General features: G+C 45.1%; 1 protein-coding gene and 1 non-coding gene across 6 annotated transcripts in view; one reads left to right on the top strand and one right to left on the bottom strand.

Moving 5' to 3' along the window:
- RHOBTB1 (Rho related BTB domain containing 1) overlaps positions 1-18,617 on the bottom strand; it is a 106,616-nt gene that overhangs the window by 49,244 nt on the left and 38,755 nt on the right. Inside the window, exon 1 of one of the 5 annotated variants that reach the window (XM_007660620.4) lies at positions 2,019-2,275. The exons of the other annotated variants lie outside the window; for them this stretch is intronic. The gene's annotated coding sequence lies outside the window, so the exon portion shown is untranslated. Of the gene's footprint in view, positions 1-2,018; positions 2,276-18,617 lie in introns of those variants that run through there. 5 annotated transcript variants of the gene reach the window in all.
- TRNAF-GAA lies at positions 16,530-16,602 on the top strand. Its single transcript has one exon. It is a non-coding gene; the product is annotated as a tRNA-Phe (tRNA).

Below are 18,617 nucleotides of genomic sequence, written 5' to 3' on the forward strand. Positions count from 1 at the left end.
TTAAGATGAGTCTATTTTTTGGCCAAATGTATTGCGAAAAGGATGATTCATATTCATTCATGGATATCTTTCTCTATGTATTAGCATTTAGAACAGTCTTTGACACCTAGAAAGTGCTTAATATACTAACAATAATGATAATAATAAAAACACTATGTCTGTGTTTCCAAAAATGACCATCAGGAAAGGGAATTTGCCAGTAAGAAAGATAAATACCAATGAACGCTAATTTTACGGAGTGTCACTGCTGAGGGTCAACTGTTTGTTCTGATGAAAACAGTATTTTCTGATCAATGATTGATGTTTCTTCAGTATTGGTACACCTAACAAATGGGATATTAATGACTTCAAGACATATCCTCTGGACTGGAAGGGGCTTTAACAGCTGTGCAATATTTCCTCAGGATAGTTCCAAGTTTCTGGCACAAATTTTCTTACTTCAAAATATCTATCAATGAAAACATTCATAACAAGGTTTGGAAAGACTAGACCAAAAATTCCGTTTTCTTTCGTTATGCACACGAGAATTTTCTCCCTATTCCTCTGGGCTCGGAGCACTATGTAGGCACTGTTTATACTGAAAAGAGCTTATGTTTATTTTCTAGTAGCCAATAACTCCCATAGGCCTTGAGAAAAGTTCTTGTAAGATATAAAAACAGGTCTTTATTTCTGACAAGTGTTTGTAAACATATGCACCAATGCAATTTAGATAAGACACAAGCCTACCCTAAGCAAAGATATCCATTCGTCTTTTAAGATCTCCAGGAACTCCTGGAATGTGCAAAAGTTTTGCTAATGACCACTGACACCTTCAAGATCCAAAGCACTGTTTTTTACAGTTTAGAGAGAATAACTTCAGGGGTAGGACAAGAGTTCAGCTCGCAGGGCAGTTAGAGATAGGCCATTCAGCAAAGGTTCAAGCTGTGTGTTTGGCCCTGGCCCAGCTGTGGATCTGTGATTAGCACAAGGCCGAGGAGGGAGAATTCTCTGGCCCTGCATCCCAGAGCTTACTGGGATTGTATATATAAAGCCTGGTGTATTTTTTCAAGTAGATGTGTAGAGTCAGCTCTGCAGGCACAGCTTGTGTTCTGACCAGTAAAGCCAAGTCAAAACCTCTTAGCTTGGCCCTATTTTCTAGCTTTCTGGCTTGCCCGTGTCTAAATATTGACATTTCCCTACACAGAGACGTTCGATGCCGGGAGGGAATCTAGTCGGTCGTTTCAACGGTACAAGCTATTGAAATATTTAAACATTTCCCCCTTCCACTTGGCTCGCAAGCCATTCTCCCCTCTTCTCCCCATACCCCTGGGGCCCCTTCTCTCCCCTGTCCCCTGAAAGAGTTCTGCAAGCAGATAGCAGGTATGTGCTCTGCAAGCCCCCGGGTGTGATCAGCTGTTGCCATGGCAACCCACAACAGACTTTGTAGATGGGGGGGTGGCGGCAGGGGCTTGGGGTTTAGAAGTGGGAGAGAACTTTCAACTCTGGGCTGATTAGTAAACCGTCGTGTGGGAGCCAAGTGCACAATGGCTTGTTTATACTGCATCACTCACTTCTCTCCTCCTCTTGCTGCGCACCGCACGCTTAGGGGGAGAGCCCTAGCTAGAAAGTTGGACTGTTCTACAGAGAACCCACCCAATAGTCCTCCTATTCAGTAGACGGCAACAAGCCTGTTCCTGAGTCCCTGTCTCCCTGCTCTTCCACCTCTCCAGCTTTCTAGGAAGTTCCCGGGCTTCCGCTTAAAAAAGCCCCTTCCTGGTTTGGAAAGAGCCCCACCAGAACTCAGATATTAGTAAGGACAACGGTCACGCGCTGACAGGCTGGTTTCAAGACTCCCCGTTAGGCGAAGACTCTTGGATGCCACTAAGCCTAGGGATGCCGTTAATCTTTAGCCAGGTGGGGTGGGGGGCTGAGCCCAGACATGGCCCAGGCCGGACCGGGGGGGGGGGGGGAGTGGGGGAGGGAGGGGGAGTGTTGCTCAGAAGTTCAGGACAACAGTGCACTCACAACATAGAACCTACCCGGGAGCCGGGACTGGTGCGCTCTCTTTCTCTCTCTCTCTCCGCCTTCACGGGGGTTGGGGGAGAGGGGGCTTTCTCAACTCAGCAGCAGCCACTACTGCTCCAGGTCACGGGTGTGCAAGGGGCGAGCAGGTCTAGCAGCCGGCACAACTTTGCACAAAGGCAGCATGGCACACTCCCTCCCCGTCCCTCCCTCAGCGTTGCTGCTGCACTCGGTCCGGATCAGGAGGGGGTTCGTCCCCTCCCCCCTTTCCCACCCGGGAGGGTGAATCGGGAGGAGTGAAGAGCAAAGCTCCTCGATCTGGGGCGGCGACAGCGGCAGCCGCCGCTCGCCCTGTGACGTGAGCAGCCTTCGGTGCTATTTATATACACGCGATTGGATTTCATTCATGAAAACAGGGCCTGGTGCCCGTGCTCTCTGGGTGTGAGGCGGGGTTGGACAGGGAGATTGCCGGACTGCTCCGGGCCGCGGAGCCTGCAGCAGGCTGCGGCTTGACACGCGGGCACGCACAGGACAAGCGGAGAGAGCCACTGTTCTTTCTCGGTTGCAGTTAATGCTGCTGACGGGCAGATCCGGTTTCTTCTCTCTCCCTCCCTGCCCGCTGCTCCCCCAACTCACTCCTACGCATAGGTCAGCCCTTTGTCCTAGACCAGAAAAAGAAAATTAAAAAAAAAAAATCGAGCCACTAACCAGAGTGTCAGCCTGGCTCTTATCCTGAGTGGCTCTGACCCTAAAAACAAGAGACACAAGCTTTCTTTACCAAGGCCCTCAGAGATACTGACCAAGGACAGCACTGAGGTATCCAGCCATTCCAGGGCTGGTGCGGATTTGTCAAGCTCAAGTATGTCTGTACTATCTTTTTGTGGCGGGGAGGGGAAAGAGCCAAAAAAAATCACTGTCACGTGTTTGGTGCTCATGGAGATTTTCCTCTTTAGAATTCAGGAGCCATAAAAGAGGGCCCAAAGCCAAAACCTATAAGTTTGTTATAGGCAGAGAACACGTCTACCCATTCTACTGTACTGAACTCTACCCAGTGCGTAGTACAACGTTCTGTATACACCACATGCTCAATAAATAGCACTGATGATGATGATGTACGGATTCTTTCCATTAGACTCTAACGTTACTGGGGTACTAATTACTTGCCCAGAGCAGCAACTTACAGCTTGAGAGAGGTACTGCCATTTTCAAAGGTAGCCAGATGGTACCTAGAGGGTGACTTCATCCTGGAAAGGTGAGGCTCACAATCCCCTTGTGGGAAACATTCATGAACTTTCTAGGTATGAGCCACCTAATCAATATTATTTAAAAATGGGTAGTGTGTGAGATCTACTGTCACATGAGCTGACAGTACGCCCCTAGCAAAGTTTGATTTCAGAAAGCCACACCCTTTCCAGGAAGATTTAATAATAAAGTTGGTATTTGTTAAGTGCTTACTATGTGCAGAGCACTGTTCTAAGCGCTGGGGTAGACACAGGGGAATCAAGCAGCGTGGCACAATGGAAAGAGCACGGGCTTTGGAGTCAGGGCTCATGAGTTCGAATCCCAGCTCTGCCATTTGTCAGCTGTGTGACTGTGGGCAAGTCACTTAACTTCTCTGTGCCTCAGTTCCCTCATCTGTAAAATGGGGATTGAGACTGTGAGCCCCACGTGGGACAACCTGATTCCCCTGTGTCTACCCCAGCGCTTAGAACAGTGCTCTGCACATAGTAAGCGCTTAACAAATACCAACATTATTATTATTAAGTTGTCCCACGTGGGGCTCACAGTCTCAATCCCCATTTTACAGATGAGGTAACGGAGGCACAGAGAAGTTAAGTGACTTGCCCACAGTCACACAGCTGACAAGTGGCAGAGCCGGGATTCAAACCCATGACCTCTGACTCCAGAGCCCGAGCTCTTTCCACTGAGCTACGCTGCTTCTCTCAGAGGGGGCATTTCCCCAGAGAGAAGATTAATTCTAAAACTTCATCTCTCTGGCATTTTTTTTGGATTCCATTTACACCTCACCTAGAAAATTGTTAAGATTGGCTTTCAGCCTCTGGGTTAAAGAAGCAGCATAGCCTAGTGGATAGAGCACAGGCCTGTGGGTTAGATGGACCTGTGTTCTAATGCTGGCTCTAACACTTGTCTGCTGTGTGACCCTGGGCAAGTCATTTAACTTCTCGGTGGCTCAGTTACCTCATCTGTAAAATGGAATTAATACTGTGAGCCTTATGTGGGACAAGGACTGGGTCCAACTTCATTAACCTGTATCTAACCCAGCCATAGTAAGCACTTACAAATGGCATCAAAAAAAAAAAAAGGAGCGTCTGCTTTTGTGCACACAGTCTTGAAATGTTCCTGGAATTTCTATCTTTTACCATGGCACTTCCCCATTTCCTATACAAGAGAAAAATCACCACGTGTAAGTTCACTTAGAAAAATGACAAAAGACCCGCTTGGCATCAGCAGATAAATGGGCCAGGACCAGCATGATATGAAATGCAATCTCTTGTGCTTCAAAATATGAACTGACAATGACTTGGGGAGCAGGACAAAGTCTGCCTTCACTCTGGGAGCATTAGTAGGATGAAACAAAGTGAAGCAGGTAAGAAACACGGCTTCTCGATTTCAACATCCAGCACATGGCATATATCTGTAATCTATTTATTTACTCATATTAATATATGCCTTCCCTCTAGACTGTAAGCTCATTGTGGGGGGGAATGTGTCTGTTCATTGTTATACTGTGCTCTCCCAAGAACTTAGTTCAGTGTTTTGCACTCAGTAAGGACTCAATAAATAAACACAAGCAAGGGAGAGCCTGAAATAAATATAAATTGATTTTTTTTTTTTTGCCATGGTCCTTCAATTAAACATTTTCCTGAAGGGATCACGTATCAAATGAAATGTAAAACTGAAATTTGATCATAATTCAGAGTAAGACATTGTTTCTCCTTTCAATCTGCAATCCCAACATTTTAACTCCCCGCTCAAGGTCTCTTATGACGTCCACCACACTCCCAGGCATTCTAACAATGAAGCAAGCATGGTGGGTTAGCTGTGTGGAAGAGAAGGGTCGTATGATCTCCTTTAGTTCTTCATCCATGAAAGAAGCAGCTAATGAAGAAGGACACAAAAAGAACAAGGCGATCATGATGATTATAAAGGATAAACGGATAAATAGAAGGGATAAGCAGGACAGCAGTGGGTAGGGAACGTGTCTGTTATACTGTTATATCCTACTTCCCCAAGCACTTAATACAGTGCTCTGCACGCAGTTAAGCGCTCAGTAAATACGACTGACTACCTGAAAGAGCATAGGCCTGGGAGTCAGAGGACCTAGGTTCTAAGCCCTGTTCTACTACTTCCCTACTGTGACACACTAGGTAAATCACTTCACTTCTCTGTGCCTCGGTTTCCTCACCTGTAAAATGCCGATTTAATACATGTTCTCTTTCCTACAAAGACCGGGACTGGGCCTGGCCCGATCATCTTGTGTCTACCCCAACTCTTAATACAACGTTTGTCACATAGAAAGCACTTAACAAACACTCAGTTATTATTAATTACAGCACAAGTGGAGAAAGTATTCTAGCCATTCTTCAGTGACACAAAAGATATACTTTGGGAAAGAAAAAAATCAGGATCAGCGTAGTTTCAAGCTAATTTAAATATTGTGCGGTGTCAAGATAAACGCTTAAGCTGCTGAATACTGCCGGTGAAAGTCTAAGCACCAAGCTGAATTTGTTCACTTTAAATTTACCCTTTCTTGCCTTAATTCTGCCCTCTCCTCTGCTAGGCAAAACTATTTTTCTTCCCTCACTGACACCCATACCCATCACCTCTGCCAACTGTTCCAGAAATTTAACTCCCTCCTCAGGCCCCCTGTTCCTCCCCCTCCCCCATCCCTCACCATCAATGATCTAGCCACCTATTTCATTAGGAAAATTAACACCATTAGGTCTGAGTTCCCCAAAGTCACCCCTTCCCCTTCTCCATCCCTCCCCTAGCCCCCCAGCTCTCACCCCATCCTCTATTTTACCATCCTTCCCAGCAGTATCTTCAGAGATCTCCTTCCTCCTCACAAGTGCCACCCCCTCCACCTGTGCTTAAGACTCCATTCCCACTCTGATAAAATCTTATAAAAATTATCACCTCTTCCCTCCTCCCCTCCTGAACTTCCATCTTTAACCACTCACTCTCCAATGGCTTCTTCCCCTCTGCCTTCAAACATGTCCATGTCTCCCCCATCCTGAAAAAACCCTCTCGACCCCACTGCCTCTTCCAGTTATCACCCTATCTCCCTCCTACCCTTCCGTTTCCAAACTCCTAAAACAAGTTGTCTATACTCACCGCCTCAAATCCCTCAACTCCAACTCTCTCCTGGACCCCCTCCACTCCACCGAAACTGCCTTCTCAAAGGTCAGCAATGACCTCCTTTTTGCCAAATCCAATGATTCATACTCCATCTTAATCCTCCTTGACTTCTCAGCTGCCTTTGACACTGTCGACCATCCCCTTTTCCTCAACACATTATCCAAGCTTGGCTTCACAGACTTCGTCCTCTCCTGGTTCTCATCTCCCTGGCCGTTCATTCTCGGTCTCCTTCGCGGACTCCTCCTCCCCTTCCCATCCAACAGACCTTCCCAGACTGAGCTCCCCTTCTCCCTCTACTCCATCTACCGCCCCGCCTTCACCTCTCCGCAGCTTAACCCTCTTTTCCCCCCATTTCCCTCTGCTCCTCCCCCTCTACCTTCCCATCCCCTCAGCACTGTACTCATCTGCTCAACTGTATATATTTTCATTACCCTATTTATTTTGTTAATGAAATGTACATCGCCTTGATTCTATTTAGTTGCCATTGTTTTTACGAGATGTTCTTCCCCTGGACTCTATTTATTGCCATTGTTCTTGTCTGTCTCCCCCGATTAGACTGTAAGCCCATCAAACGGCAGGGACTGTCTCTATCTGTTGCCGATGTGTTCATTCCAAGCGCCTAGTACAGTGCTCTGCACATAGTAAGGGCTCAATAAATACTATTGAATGAATGAATAACTGTAGGGGTTCCTCAAGGGTCAGTTAATAATAATAATAATACTAATGTTGGTATTTGTTAAGCGCTTACTATGTGCTGAGCACTGTTCTAAGCGCTGGGGTAGACATAGGGGAATCAGGTTGTCCCACGTGGGGCTCACAGTCTCAATCCCCATTTTACAGATGAGGGAACTGAGGCGCAGAGAAGTGAAGTGACTTGCCCACAGTCACACAGCCGACAAGTGGCAGAGCTGGGATTCGAACTCATGAGCCCTGACTCCAAAGCCCGTGCTCTTTCCACTGAGCCATGCTGGTCAGTTCTCGGTCCCCTACTATTCTCCATCTATCTTCAGTCCCTTGGTGAACTCATTCGCTCCCACGGCTTCAACTGTCATCTCTCCGCAGATAACACCCAAATCTACATCTCCTCCCCTGTTCTCTCTCCCTCTCTCCAGGTTCATATCTCCTCCTGCCTTCAGGACATCTCCACCTGGAAGTCTGCCCGCCACCTAAAACTCAACATGTCCAAGATTGAGCTCCTTATCTTCCCTCCCAAACCCTGTCCTCTCCCCGACTTTCCCGTCACTGTGGACGGCACTACCATCCTTCCGGTCTCACAAGCCCGCAACCCTGATGTCATCCTTGACTCTGCTTTCTCATTCACCCCACGCATCCAATCCGTCACCAATACCTGCCGGTCTCTCCTTCACAATATTGCTAACATCCGCCCTTCCCTCTCCATCCAAACTGCTACCTTGCTGATACAAGCTCTCATAATATCCTGACTGGATTATTGCATCAGCCTCCTCTCTGATCTCCCATCCTCCTGTCTCTCCTCGCTCCAGTCTATAATTCACTCTGCTGTCCGGATTATCTTTCTACAGAAATGCTCTGGGCATGTCACCCCCCTCCTCAAAAACCTCCAGTGGTTGCCTATCAACTTTCGCACGAAGCAAAAACTCCTCACTCTTGGCTTCAGAGCTCTCCATCCCCTTGCCCCTCCTACATCACCTCCCTTCTCTCCTATAGCCCACCCTGCATGCTCCACTCCTCTACTGCTAACGTCTTCACTCTGCCTCGTTCTTGCCTATCCCGCCGTCGACCCTGGGCCCACGACCCACCGCTGACCTGGAATGCCCTCCCTCCTCACATCCGCCAAACTAACTCTGTTCCCCTCTTCAAAGCCGAGAGTTCACCTCCTCCAGGATGTCTTCCCAGACTGGACCCTCTCTTTCCCTCTACCCCTTCTCCCCTCCCCAATGCCTCCCTCTGCTCTATCCCTTTCCCCTCCCCGCAGCACTTATGTATATTTATATATATATTTCTCTATATTATTAATGATGTGTATATATCGATGATTCTACTTACCTATTTTGATGGTATTGATGCCTGTCTACTTGTTTTGTTTTGCTGTCTGTCTCCTCCTTTTAGAATGTGAGCCCGTTGTTAGGCAGGGACTGTCTCTGTAACCGAATTGTACATTCCAAGCACTTAGTACAGTGCTCTGCACACAGTAAGCACTCAATAAATATTACTGAATTCATTCATTCATTCAATAGTATTTATTGAGCGCTTACTATGTGCAGAGCACTGTACTAAGCGCTTGGAATGAACAAGTCGGCAACAGATAGAGACAGTCCCTGCCGTTTGACGGGCTTACGGTCTAATCGGGGGAGACGGACAGACGAGAACGATGGCAATAAATACAGTCGAGGGGAAGAACATCTCGTAAAAACAATGGCAACTAAATAGAATTGAGGCGATGTACATTTCATTAACAAAATAAATAGGGTAATGAAAATATATACAGTTGAGCGGACGAGTACAGTGCTGAGGGGATGGGGAGACGGGGAGGAGCAGAGGGAAAGGGGGGAAAAGAGGGTTTAGCTGCGGAGAGGTGAAGGGGTGGTGGTAGAGGGAGTAGAGGGAGAAGAGGAGCTCCGTCTGGGAAGGCCTCTTGGAAGAGGTGAGTTTTAAGTAGGGTTTTGAAGAGGGGGAGAGAATCAGTTTGGCGGAGGTGAGGAGGGAGGGCGTTCCAGAACCGCGGGAGGACGTGGCCCAGGGGTCAACGGCGGGATGGGCGAGACCGAGGGACGGTGAGGAGGTGGGCGGCGGAGGAGCGGAGCGTGCGGGGTGGGCGGTAGAAAGAGAGAAGGGAGGAGAGGTAGGAAGGGGCAAGGTGATGGAGAGCCTCGAAGCCTAGAGTGAGGAGTTTTTGTTTGGAGCGGAGGTCGATAGGCAACCACTGGAGTTGTTTAAGAAGGGGAGTGACATGCCCAGATTGTTTCTGCAGGAAGATGAGCCGGGCAGCGGAGTGAAGAATAGACTGGAGCGGCGAGAGAGGAGGAAGGGAGGTCAGAGAGAAGTCTGACACAGTAGTCTAGCCGGGATATAACGAGAGCCCGTAGCAGTAAGGTAGCCGTTTGGGTGGAGAGGAAAGGGCGGATCTTGGCGATATTGTAAAGGTGAATGAATGAATGAAACCAAACACTTTGGCTTTACAAAACGTTTCATCAATTATTTATGTAGCAAATCTTTTTCAACGCTGCTGAGAAAAGCACTGCAGTAACTGCTGCCTTCTCTCTCACCACTGAGGATCACTGCTTTCACAATCATCCCCGATCCAGCTTGCTTGGAGGAAAGCTGCTCCTGCATGCTCTTGGACTCCTCCATCGGCACTGAGAAGAGTACTCAGTGCCATGACCTTCCTTCCCGCCTTCTTGGATCCCGGCTCCCAGAAAACTTCATGGCATGTGCAGGGATGGAGATAAAATGCTACTCCTGTGCTCTCTTGGACCCCTCCATTTCCACTAAGAAAAGCATTACTGTAAGCTAATTGTGGGCAAAGAATGTGACTATTTAATGTTATTTTGTACTCTCCCAAGCACTTAGTCCAGTGCTCTGGACACAGTAAGTGCTCAGTAAATACAACTGAATATCCGCCTCCTTCCCCCGCCACCTCGGGTCCCTGATCCCAGAATAGTCCGTACGCAGCAGGCTGGAGATAATAGCTGCTCCTGTGCTCTCTTGCACTTCTCCATCCCTGCCAAGAAAAGCATCAGATCCCCAATCTTCCCTCCCGCCACCATGAGTCCCTGCTCCCAGAATGCTCTGGCCCTGGCAGGCTAGAGATAAAAGCTGTTCCTGCGCTCTCTCTCAGACCCCTCCAACCCCTCCAAGAAGAAAAGCACCAAGGTTTCCGCCACCTTCCCTCCCACCACCGCAGGTTCCCACTCCCAGAATGCTCCGTGGGCAACAGGCTGGAGATAAAAGTTGCCTCTGTGCTCTCGAGCCCCTCTATCCCCGCCAAGCAAAGCACCACGATATCCTCCACTTTCCCTCCTGTTTCCATGGGTCCCACTCCTGGCTCGCTCCCACACACTCTCCGACTCCTTCATCAGCGCCAATACTTTGAGCCCATTTTGTCTATTTGTGTTGTATTTTAATGTTTCATCACTCCTGTTGTCTGTTCCCAATCTCTTTTTCCCCACTTAAACTTTCAGATAATGAACTCCAAGGGAGAGGGCCTGTGTTTAATTCCCACCTGTATATTTTCTCTTAGTGCTTAGTACAGTGATCTGCCCACTCTCTATACAGTGCAACAAGATGAGAAAAAACAGTGAGATTCCCCCTCAAAGCTCTTTGTAGGCAGAGGACATTTCTACCAACTTCTGTTATAGTGTACTCTCCCAAGCACTTGGACACAGTAAATGCTCAATAAATACCATTAATTGACTGCTTACGCGTGTTTTTCTTATGTACATGACTTGAGAGCAAAGACAAGCCCACATCTACAGTTCTTCTGTACTGCCTTGAATAAATATTTTATAAATATTAGCTACTCCTAAAGCAAACGGGAATGAAAAACAGCATAACCTTGAAAAACCAGCCACTCCAGACTGAGTGGAGGCCCAGGTCATATCTCAATTCTCAAGAAGTGAGGAAAAACCTGGGGATCTCCAACCACACATAATCCAAGAACAAAAATCAGGCACCACTGAGCAGCATTAACTCCTCCTTCCAGCTGTTAGACTTTATATCTTCAAGAAAATATCTTTAAAAAGTATGCCCATCTTGTGTAGAGAAAGATTAAATTTTCCAACCAACTGGGAAACACTGAGAGAAATCCAAGTGTACCATGAGATGTAACTGTGATGTGGTTTTTTTGAGAAAGTGGATTTATAGTTAAATGTAACTTATTTGGTTCCATGCCCGAATTAGTCCCAACTTTATGACCAGGACCTACACTTATCTCAGTCTCTGCCGATGAAAGATTTACACAATTAGCTCATAAGCATTATTCGTATGGCGACCATCACTTTCAAAACTCATAGCAAGCCTGCTAATATCAGAATGAAGGGAAAAGGGAATGGGAATTTTCTTTTGCTGTTTACCAGCGACTGCATTAGTACTATGCAAAAAGCTGTACTGACATCTCTTCCACTTTGCTAATAAGTACTAAGTGAAAAATCCAATTAAGTGCTGCCTCCAAAGAAAGTAATTTATGTGGCAACTAGAACCCTGTCTTGATATTGTCAGCGAAAGTAATCAAATTGTGCGTTTACGTAAATAACCCAATAAAGTCTGACGTCGAAGAACATAGGCATGGTCTTTGCTAGCTGTAAATAAGCTGCTCACACGAATAAGACATTCCCTTTGGAGTTCTGAATTAAATAAGGTAGGTGCATTTGCAACGAAATGCAGTACATCAAAACAAAAACACTTTTTTCCATTTCACCTACATGTCAGAGAGTTACCATTTTTTTCATGCGGATTTAATGTTTTAAATAGCAATGTTTTCCAATTGAACACCCATGATGGAAAATGCAAGGCTTTACAAGGTATTTGGTATTTATGGTATTTGTTAAAAACCTTATATTTGTTAAAAACCTTACTGTGTACCAAGCAACTGTTCTAAACGCTGAAAAAGATATACTGTAATCAGGCTGGACACAGTCTGGGTCCCACATGGTGGGGGGTGTGGTGTGTGTCACAGTCTTAATCCCCATTTTAGAGATGAGGAAACTGAAGCGTAGAGAAGTGAAGGGACATACCCAAGGTCACACAGTAGACAAGTGATGGACCTGGAATTAGAACCCAGATCCTTTTGACTCCCAGGCCTGTACTCTATCCACTAGGGCCACGATAGTTCCTTGGAACATTCAACATGTCCCAGGCACTACTCTAGGCACTGGGGTCACTAGGAGCTCATCAATTTCGACACAGTTCATGTCCCACATTGAACTCAATCTTAATCCCCCCCACTCTCATCAAAATTGTTTTTTCCTATCCTCTCCACTAGCTCCTCACTTGACAGACACAGAATGGAGAGGCTGGGGAAGAAAGAAATAAATTGCACTTATTTCTATTTAACCTTACAACAATCAGATAATATTTAGTGAATATAACACAACTGAATGAATACATTAATAACACATATATAACGAGTAAAATTTTGAAATTCTATTTCCCATAGAGCTTTGAGGCAGTTATCTTTGCTCACTCATTCAATTGCATTTATTGAGCACTTATTATGTGCAGGGTACTGTACTAAGCACCTGGGAAAGTACAACTCATCAAAAAAAACCAAAAACCAACCAGTAACATTTCCAGCCCACAATGAACTCACAGTCTAGAGTGGGGGAGACAGACAAATACAAATAAAATTACAGATATGTACATAATTGCTCTGGGGCTGAGAGGGGGGAGGAGCAAAGGGAGAAAGTCAGGGTTTTGCATTAGGAAGTGGGAGATGAGGAAAAGTGGGGTTTAGCCTGGGAAAGCCTCTTGGAGGAGATGTCTTCAGTAAGGCTTTGATAAGGGGGAAAGCAATTGTCTATAGGATTAAAGGAGGGAGGGCGTTCCAGGCTTGAGGCAGGACATGGGTCAGGGGTCAGCAGTGAGACAGGGGAGATTGAGGCACAGTGAGAAGGTCAGCACCAGAGGAGCGGAGTGTGCGGGCTGGGTTGTAGAAGGAGAGAAGCGAGGTGATGTAGGAAGGGGGCTAGGTGATGGAGTGCTTTAAAGCTAATGGTGAGGAGTTTTTGTTTGATACGGAGGTGGATGGGCAACCACTGGAGTTTTTTGAGGAGCAGGGGTGAAATGTCCTGAATTTTTTTTAGAAAAATGATCCTGGCAGTAGAGTGAAGTATGGAACTAGAGTGGGGAGAGACAGGAGGCTGGGATGTCAGCAAGGATGCTGATGCGATAATCCAGGTGGGATAGGATGAGTGACTGCATTAACGTGGTAACTGTATGGACAGGGAGGAAAGGGTGGATTCTCCACACTATGCCTTGGAAGGTTAATTCTGTGGCATTGTACTCTCCCAAGCACTAAGTACAGTGCTGTGTGCATAATAAGCACTAAATGCTAGTGATTGATTGAGGTTGACAGGGGAAGAGGGGAAATAATATCCTTATTTCATAAATGGGGGAACTGATGTAGAAAAGTTAAGGACTTGAGTAAAGTACATTGGGAAGTGGGAAAACCTGGATGTGAATCAGGTCCACCAGATTCTTAGCCCAGTGTTTTTTCCACTAGACTCTGATGACTCAACTCTATAGTTTGTTTCACTATCCAGTGCTACACATTTTGACATTGCCCTGAAGCTCTGGTATACAAAAGCAGTCAATCCCTCCTAGACGTTAAGCAAAGCTCAAAAATAGTTTCCTTCAAACTATTCCAACTGCTTATAAATTGCTGGTGGTCCAGCTTCTCTTCTCTTGGAGCCACAAACTTATAGCTCTCCACTTAGAAGCAATAGCAGTAAATAATAATAATTAATAACTGTGGTATTTGTTAAGCGCTATGTGCCAGGCACTGTACTAAGCACTGGAGTGGATACAAGCAAATCGGGACCGACACAGTCCCTTGGGACTCACAGTCTCAATCCCCATTTTACAGATGAGGTAAAACCCACAATCAATCTTTACGAAAAGAAATCCAACTTTATACCTTGATGTGAAACCTTGGAAAGGAAAAATAACTAAAATAAACAGTAAATTATATTTCCCACTACTAAAGATTCAGTCCTCATTAAAACAGTCAACCAATCTAGAGTTTACTGTGTGCAAAGCACTGCTAAGTGCTTGGGAAAATACAATGAAACAGAGTTGGGAGACAGGATCCCTGCCCACAAGCGGCTCACAGTCTAGAGGAGGAGATCGATAATTAGGTAAATTACAGTTAGGGTAAATGACAGTGTGTAAGGACATGCCCATAAGTGCTGTGGGGTGAGGGTAATTATGGTATTTGTTAAGTGCTTACTGTGTGCTAGGGACTGTACTAAGGTTTGGGGTGGATACAAGCAAGTCAGGTTGGGCTGTGTCCAACACAGCCCCTTGTCCCATGTGGAGCTCACAGTCTCAATCCCCATTTTACAGATAACTGAGGCACAGAGAAGTTAAGAGACTTGCCCAAGGTCAAACAGCAGACAAGTGGGGGGTCTGGGATTAGAACTCCTGACCTTCTGACTCCCAGGCCCATGCTCTATCCACTACACCAGGCTGCTTCTCTAACTTACTATATGCAGAGCACTGTACTAAGCACTGGGAAAGCGTACACAGGTGGGAATTAACACAGACCGAGTCCCTCGAAAGACTCACAATCAAAGAGCAAAAATTCAATTATGTGATGCCAACAAGCTTCAAGGAGCATGGGGCTGTAAATCAGAAGGACGTGGGTTCTAATCCCAACTCCATGATTTATCTGTGTGACCTTGGGAAAATCACTTTTCTGTGCCTCAGTTACCTCTTCTGTAAAATGGGGAGTAAGACTCAGAGCCCCATTTGGGACAGGGACTGTGCCCAACCTGATTTGCTTGTATTCACCCTACCTCTTAGTACAATGCCTGGCACACAATAAGCGTTTGACAAATGCCCCAAGTATTACCATAAAACAAAGCTTTGCAATTTGTAAATCCTGGTCTTTGGTCCCATCTCCATAAACTATTCTCTTTATTCTCAAACATTCCTGACTAGAATATTTCCCACATAGGACAAGGGGGTTTCAGTTGTGAAGCAGGAGGTGAATAATTTGTTCATCAACAGCCATTCTTGAAAGCCCATACAATAAATTACAAATATAGAATCAATTTATGATCCTTCATAAATTCTAAAAAGCTTTTGACAGCTATTAAAACTGCCAGATTTCTTAGGTAAATTAAACCTGATTGCATTTTAAAGGGAAATTTCATGTTAAATAAAAACCTTATAAAATTCCCAAAGTTCTCCCTTAGGATCCATTCAAACTTTTGGGTCCTTTCTCAAAGTTCATCATTTTCCATTTCTCACCCAGGAATTTTTTTCCTATTCATTTTTCTAATGGACAGGAAAAAGTAGCGAAAACAACAGATTGCCCAATCCTCCCATGCTAATAATTCTAGGTTTTATAGGAGGGAGAAGTTGGAAAGAGAATGCTTTCTGTTCAGGGTCCATCTCTCTCAAATTGATGGGCCTGAACCAAAAAAGTCCCAGCATCATTTTGGGGAGATGGTCCAAGACCTTAACTTTGAAGTAGTCTAACCAGATGGAGTAACACTACGAGGATGCTGCTTCCTCCTACCCAATTACCGAGACTGTTTATGGACTTTAATTCATTATAATTTTGCAAAGCCTGTAATTTTTTTAACCACCCTCAAAAGACGACTCTAATTTTGGTAAATGAAAGACAGATAAACACCAGTCCAATCAAGGTAGGATACATCCATGTTAGAAAAATATTTGTTAGCTTGGAAGTATTGCTAATAAGAATTTCAAAATGCTACTGTATCAACATAACTACTGAAATTGCAATCCTTGGAACCACTTTTTTCGGTGCTTTGGAGACCGATCTGTCTTTCCTATACACTGTTGTCGTAGACAATCCATTATGTAATAGTAGAATTACTAAACATTTTTAAACAATAACTTTTTGATGAAGTAGAGACTTTATGCTGAGCATGTACAAGTATTACTGAAAATTGTCAATTCACATTTTTTCAGATTTAAGATCTGTGTCTGGCTGAGAACAATTTTCAAATCCTAAAGTTCAACTGTTGTTCATTGTTTTTGCAAAACACACACTTGTCTACAGGGGAAAAGATATCTATTTTCCCCTCCACAAAAACAGCGTAACAGATTTCCAAACTGAATGGGTTTAAGTTAGCATCACAGATTTTACTCTATCTCCTTACTAACTGAAATAAATAAGCACAATAGGAGGCTTCGTACAGAAGGCAAGTTACCAATCTAGTTTTTTGTTGTTGTTCTTGTTGTTGTTAAGCACTTACTATGTGTCAAACACTGTTCTAAGTGCTAGGATGGGTACAAATTATTTAGGTCAGACACAGTCCTTATCCAACATGGGGCTCACAGTCTACATAAAAGGGAAAAAAGATATTTCATCTCCATTTAACCATTGAGGAAACTAACACACAGAGAAATTAAGTGACTTGCCCAAGGTCATCCAACAAGCAACTGGCAGAGCCGATATTAGAAGGCCTCCTTTCTCAGCCGAAATACCTCAGTTGGGAGAGCGTTAGACTGAAGATCTAAAGGTCCCTGGTTCGATCCCGGGTTTCGGCAGATAGTTTTTTCTGCAGAGTAAAAGTCTTAAATTTTCCCCCCTTCACCTCTCCCCAGCTAAACCTTCTTCTCCCCCCTTTCCCTCTCCTCCCCGCCCCCCCCCGTCTCACCCCTTCAGCACTGTACTCGTCCGCTCAACTGTATATATCTTCATCACCCTATTTATTTTGTTTAATGAGATGTACATCACCCTGATTCTATTTATTTGCCATTGTTTTTATGAGATGTTCTTCCCCTTGACTCTATTTATTGCCATTTTTCTTGTCTGCCTGTCTCCCCCGATTAGACTGTAAGCCCGTCAAAGGGCAGGGACTGTCTCGGTTGCCGATTTGTACATTCCAAGCGCTTAGTACAGTGCTCTGCACATAGTAAGCGCTCAATAAATCCTATTGAATGAATGAATGAACCCAGGTCCTCTGCTCCCATGCCCATGCTCTATCCTCTAGGGCCTGCCGCTTCTTTAGTGTTCAGTAAAACAATTGCTAGCAAGGACGATAACACAAATATTTATAAGATGTAAATGACCATTCCACTTGTGGCTTAATTTTTAGAAACAAGCTTGGAATTAGAGCCTATTAAGAGAGCTCAGACATTGCCATCTCTATTTTCTGAGAGTGAAATGCGACAGAATGGGTGACAAACTATGACCTGGATGAAACACTGGTCTTAGGTGAGATGGGAATCACACCCATCATGAGTTTCGAGCTTCTGCTGCCCTCTAGGGTGTTCCCAAGGGGAGACAAACCCTTCTGATTTCTCTACCAGGAAATTTTAGTGCTGATTTTTCGAACATATGTAGGAGTATAAAGTTGGAAAACAGTTGTAGTAACAGTAGAGGCTGAGTGTCCTGAAATGTCATGTACCCCACCCTTCTTCCTTCTGGAATATTCCATAAATTGCTCTTTTATTTAAATAAAAAAAAGAATAAATCTGCAGAGAAGGAAAAGTGCCTGGTAACAAAGTTCATATTACTCCCTTTCAGTAAGGAATGTAATTCTGGTCTATGTCTTTCCTGTGACAATTTAAACCTGCTCTCTTTATCCTGTCCTCAGTGGAAATAAGATGACTGGAAAGCACTTAATTTCACAATTATTAGCTAGCTATTCCTAAGAAATATCGTTATGCAATCTTGCAGACTATTAGCAAGGACCACTTCGATTTCTCTTTCCAGGCTAAATATACCCAGCTCCTTCATTCTTTAGAAGACATTCCTTTTACCTTATCATATTCATTAGTCTAATCTAGACTCTCGAAATTTTCCAGATTATGCTTCAGTTGTGGATCCCTAAACCAGAACTGTCAAGGTCAGAACCAGCACGGCCTAGAGGAAAGAACACAGGCCTAGGAGTCAGAGGACCTGAGGTCTACTCTCGGCTCCACCACTTGTCTGCTGTGTGACCTTGGGCAAGACGCTTAACTTCTCTGGGCCTCCGTTTCCTCATCTGGAAAATGGGGATTCAATGTTCTCCCTCCTATATAGATTGTGCTGGGGTGGATACAAGCAAATCAGTTTGGACAGAGTCCCTGTCCTGGAAAGGCCTCACCCTCAAAGACTTAATCCCCATATTACAGAAGAGGTAACTGAGGTACAGAGAAGTGAAGTGACTTACCCAAGGCCACACAGCAGACAAGTGGCAGAGCAGGGATTAGAACCCATGACCTTTTGACTCCCAGGACGATGCTCCCCATGCTGCTTCCCAACTCTAATGTATAATAATGGTTGTCCATCCACTTCTGCATTAAACACAAACTCCTTAGCAACAGCTTTAAGGCACTCAATCAGTTCTCCCCCACCTTACCCTGCTGATCTAATGTAACTCAATCTGTACACTTCTCTATTGCCAATCTACTCTCTGTACCACCAACCTGGCACTTACCTCTTGGCCACATCCTCCCTATGACCTGTAACTTTCTCCTCCTTCATATCTCTCTGCCTCATACATTCATTCATATTTACTGAGCACTTACTGTGTGCAAAGATGTCCTCCCTAATATCAGACAGATAATTGCTGTCC

The sequence above is a fragment of the Ornithorhynchus anatinus genome, chromosome 3 (assembly GCF_004115215.2).
Source record: "Ornithorhynchus anatinus isolate Pmale09 chromosome 3, mOrnAna1.pri.v4, whole genome shotgun sequence".
NCBI classification, from domain to species: Eukaryota; Metazoa; Chordata; class Mammalia; order Monotremata; family Ornithorhynchidae; genus Ornithorhynchus; species Ornithorhynchus anatinus.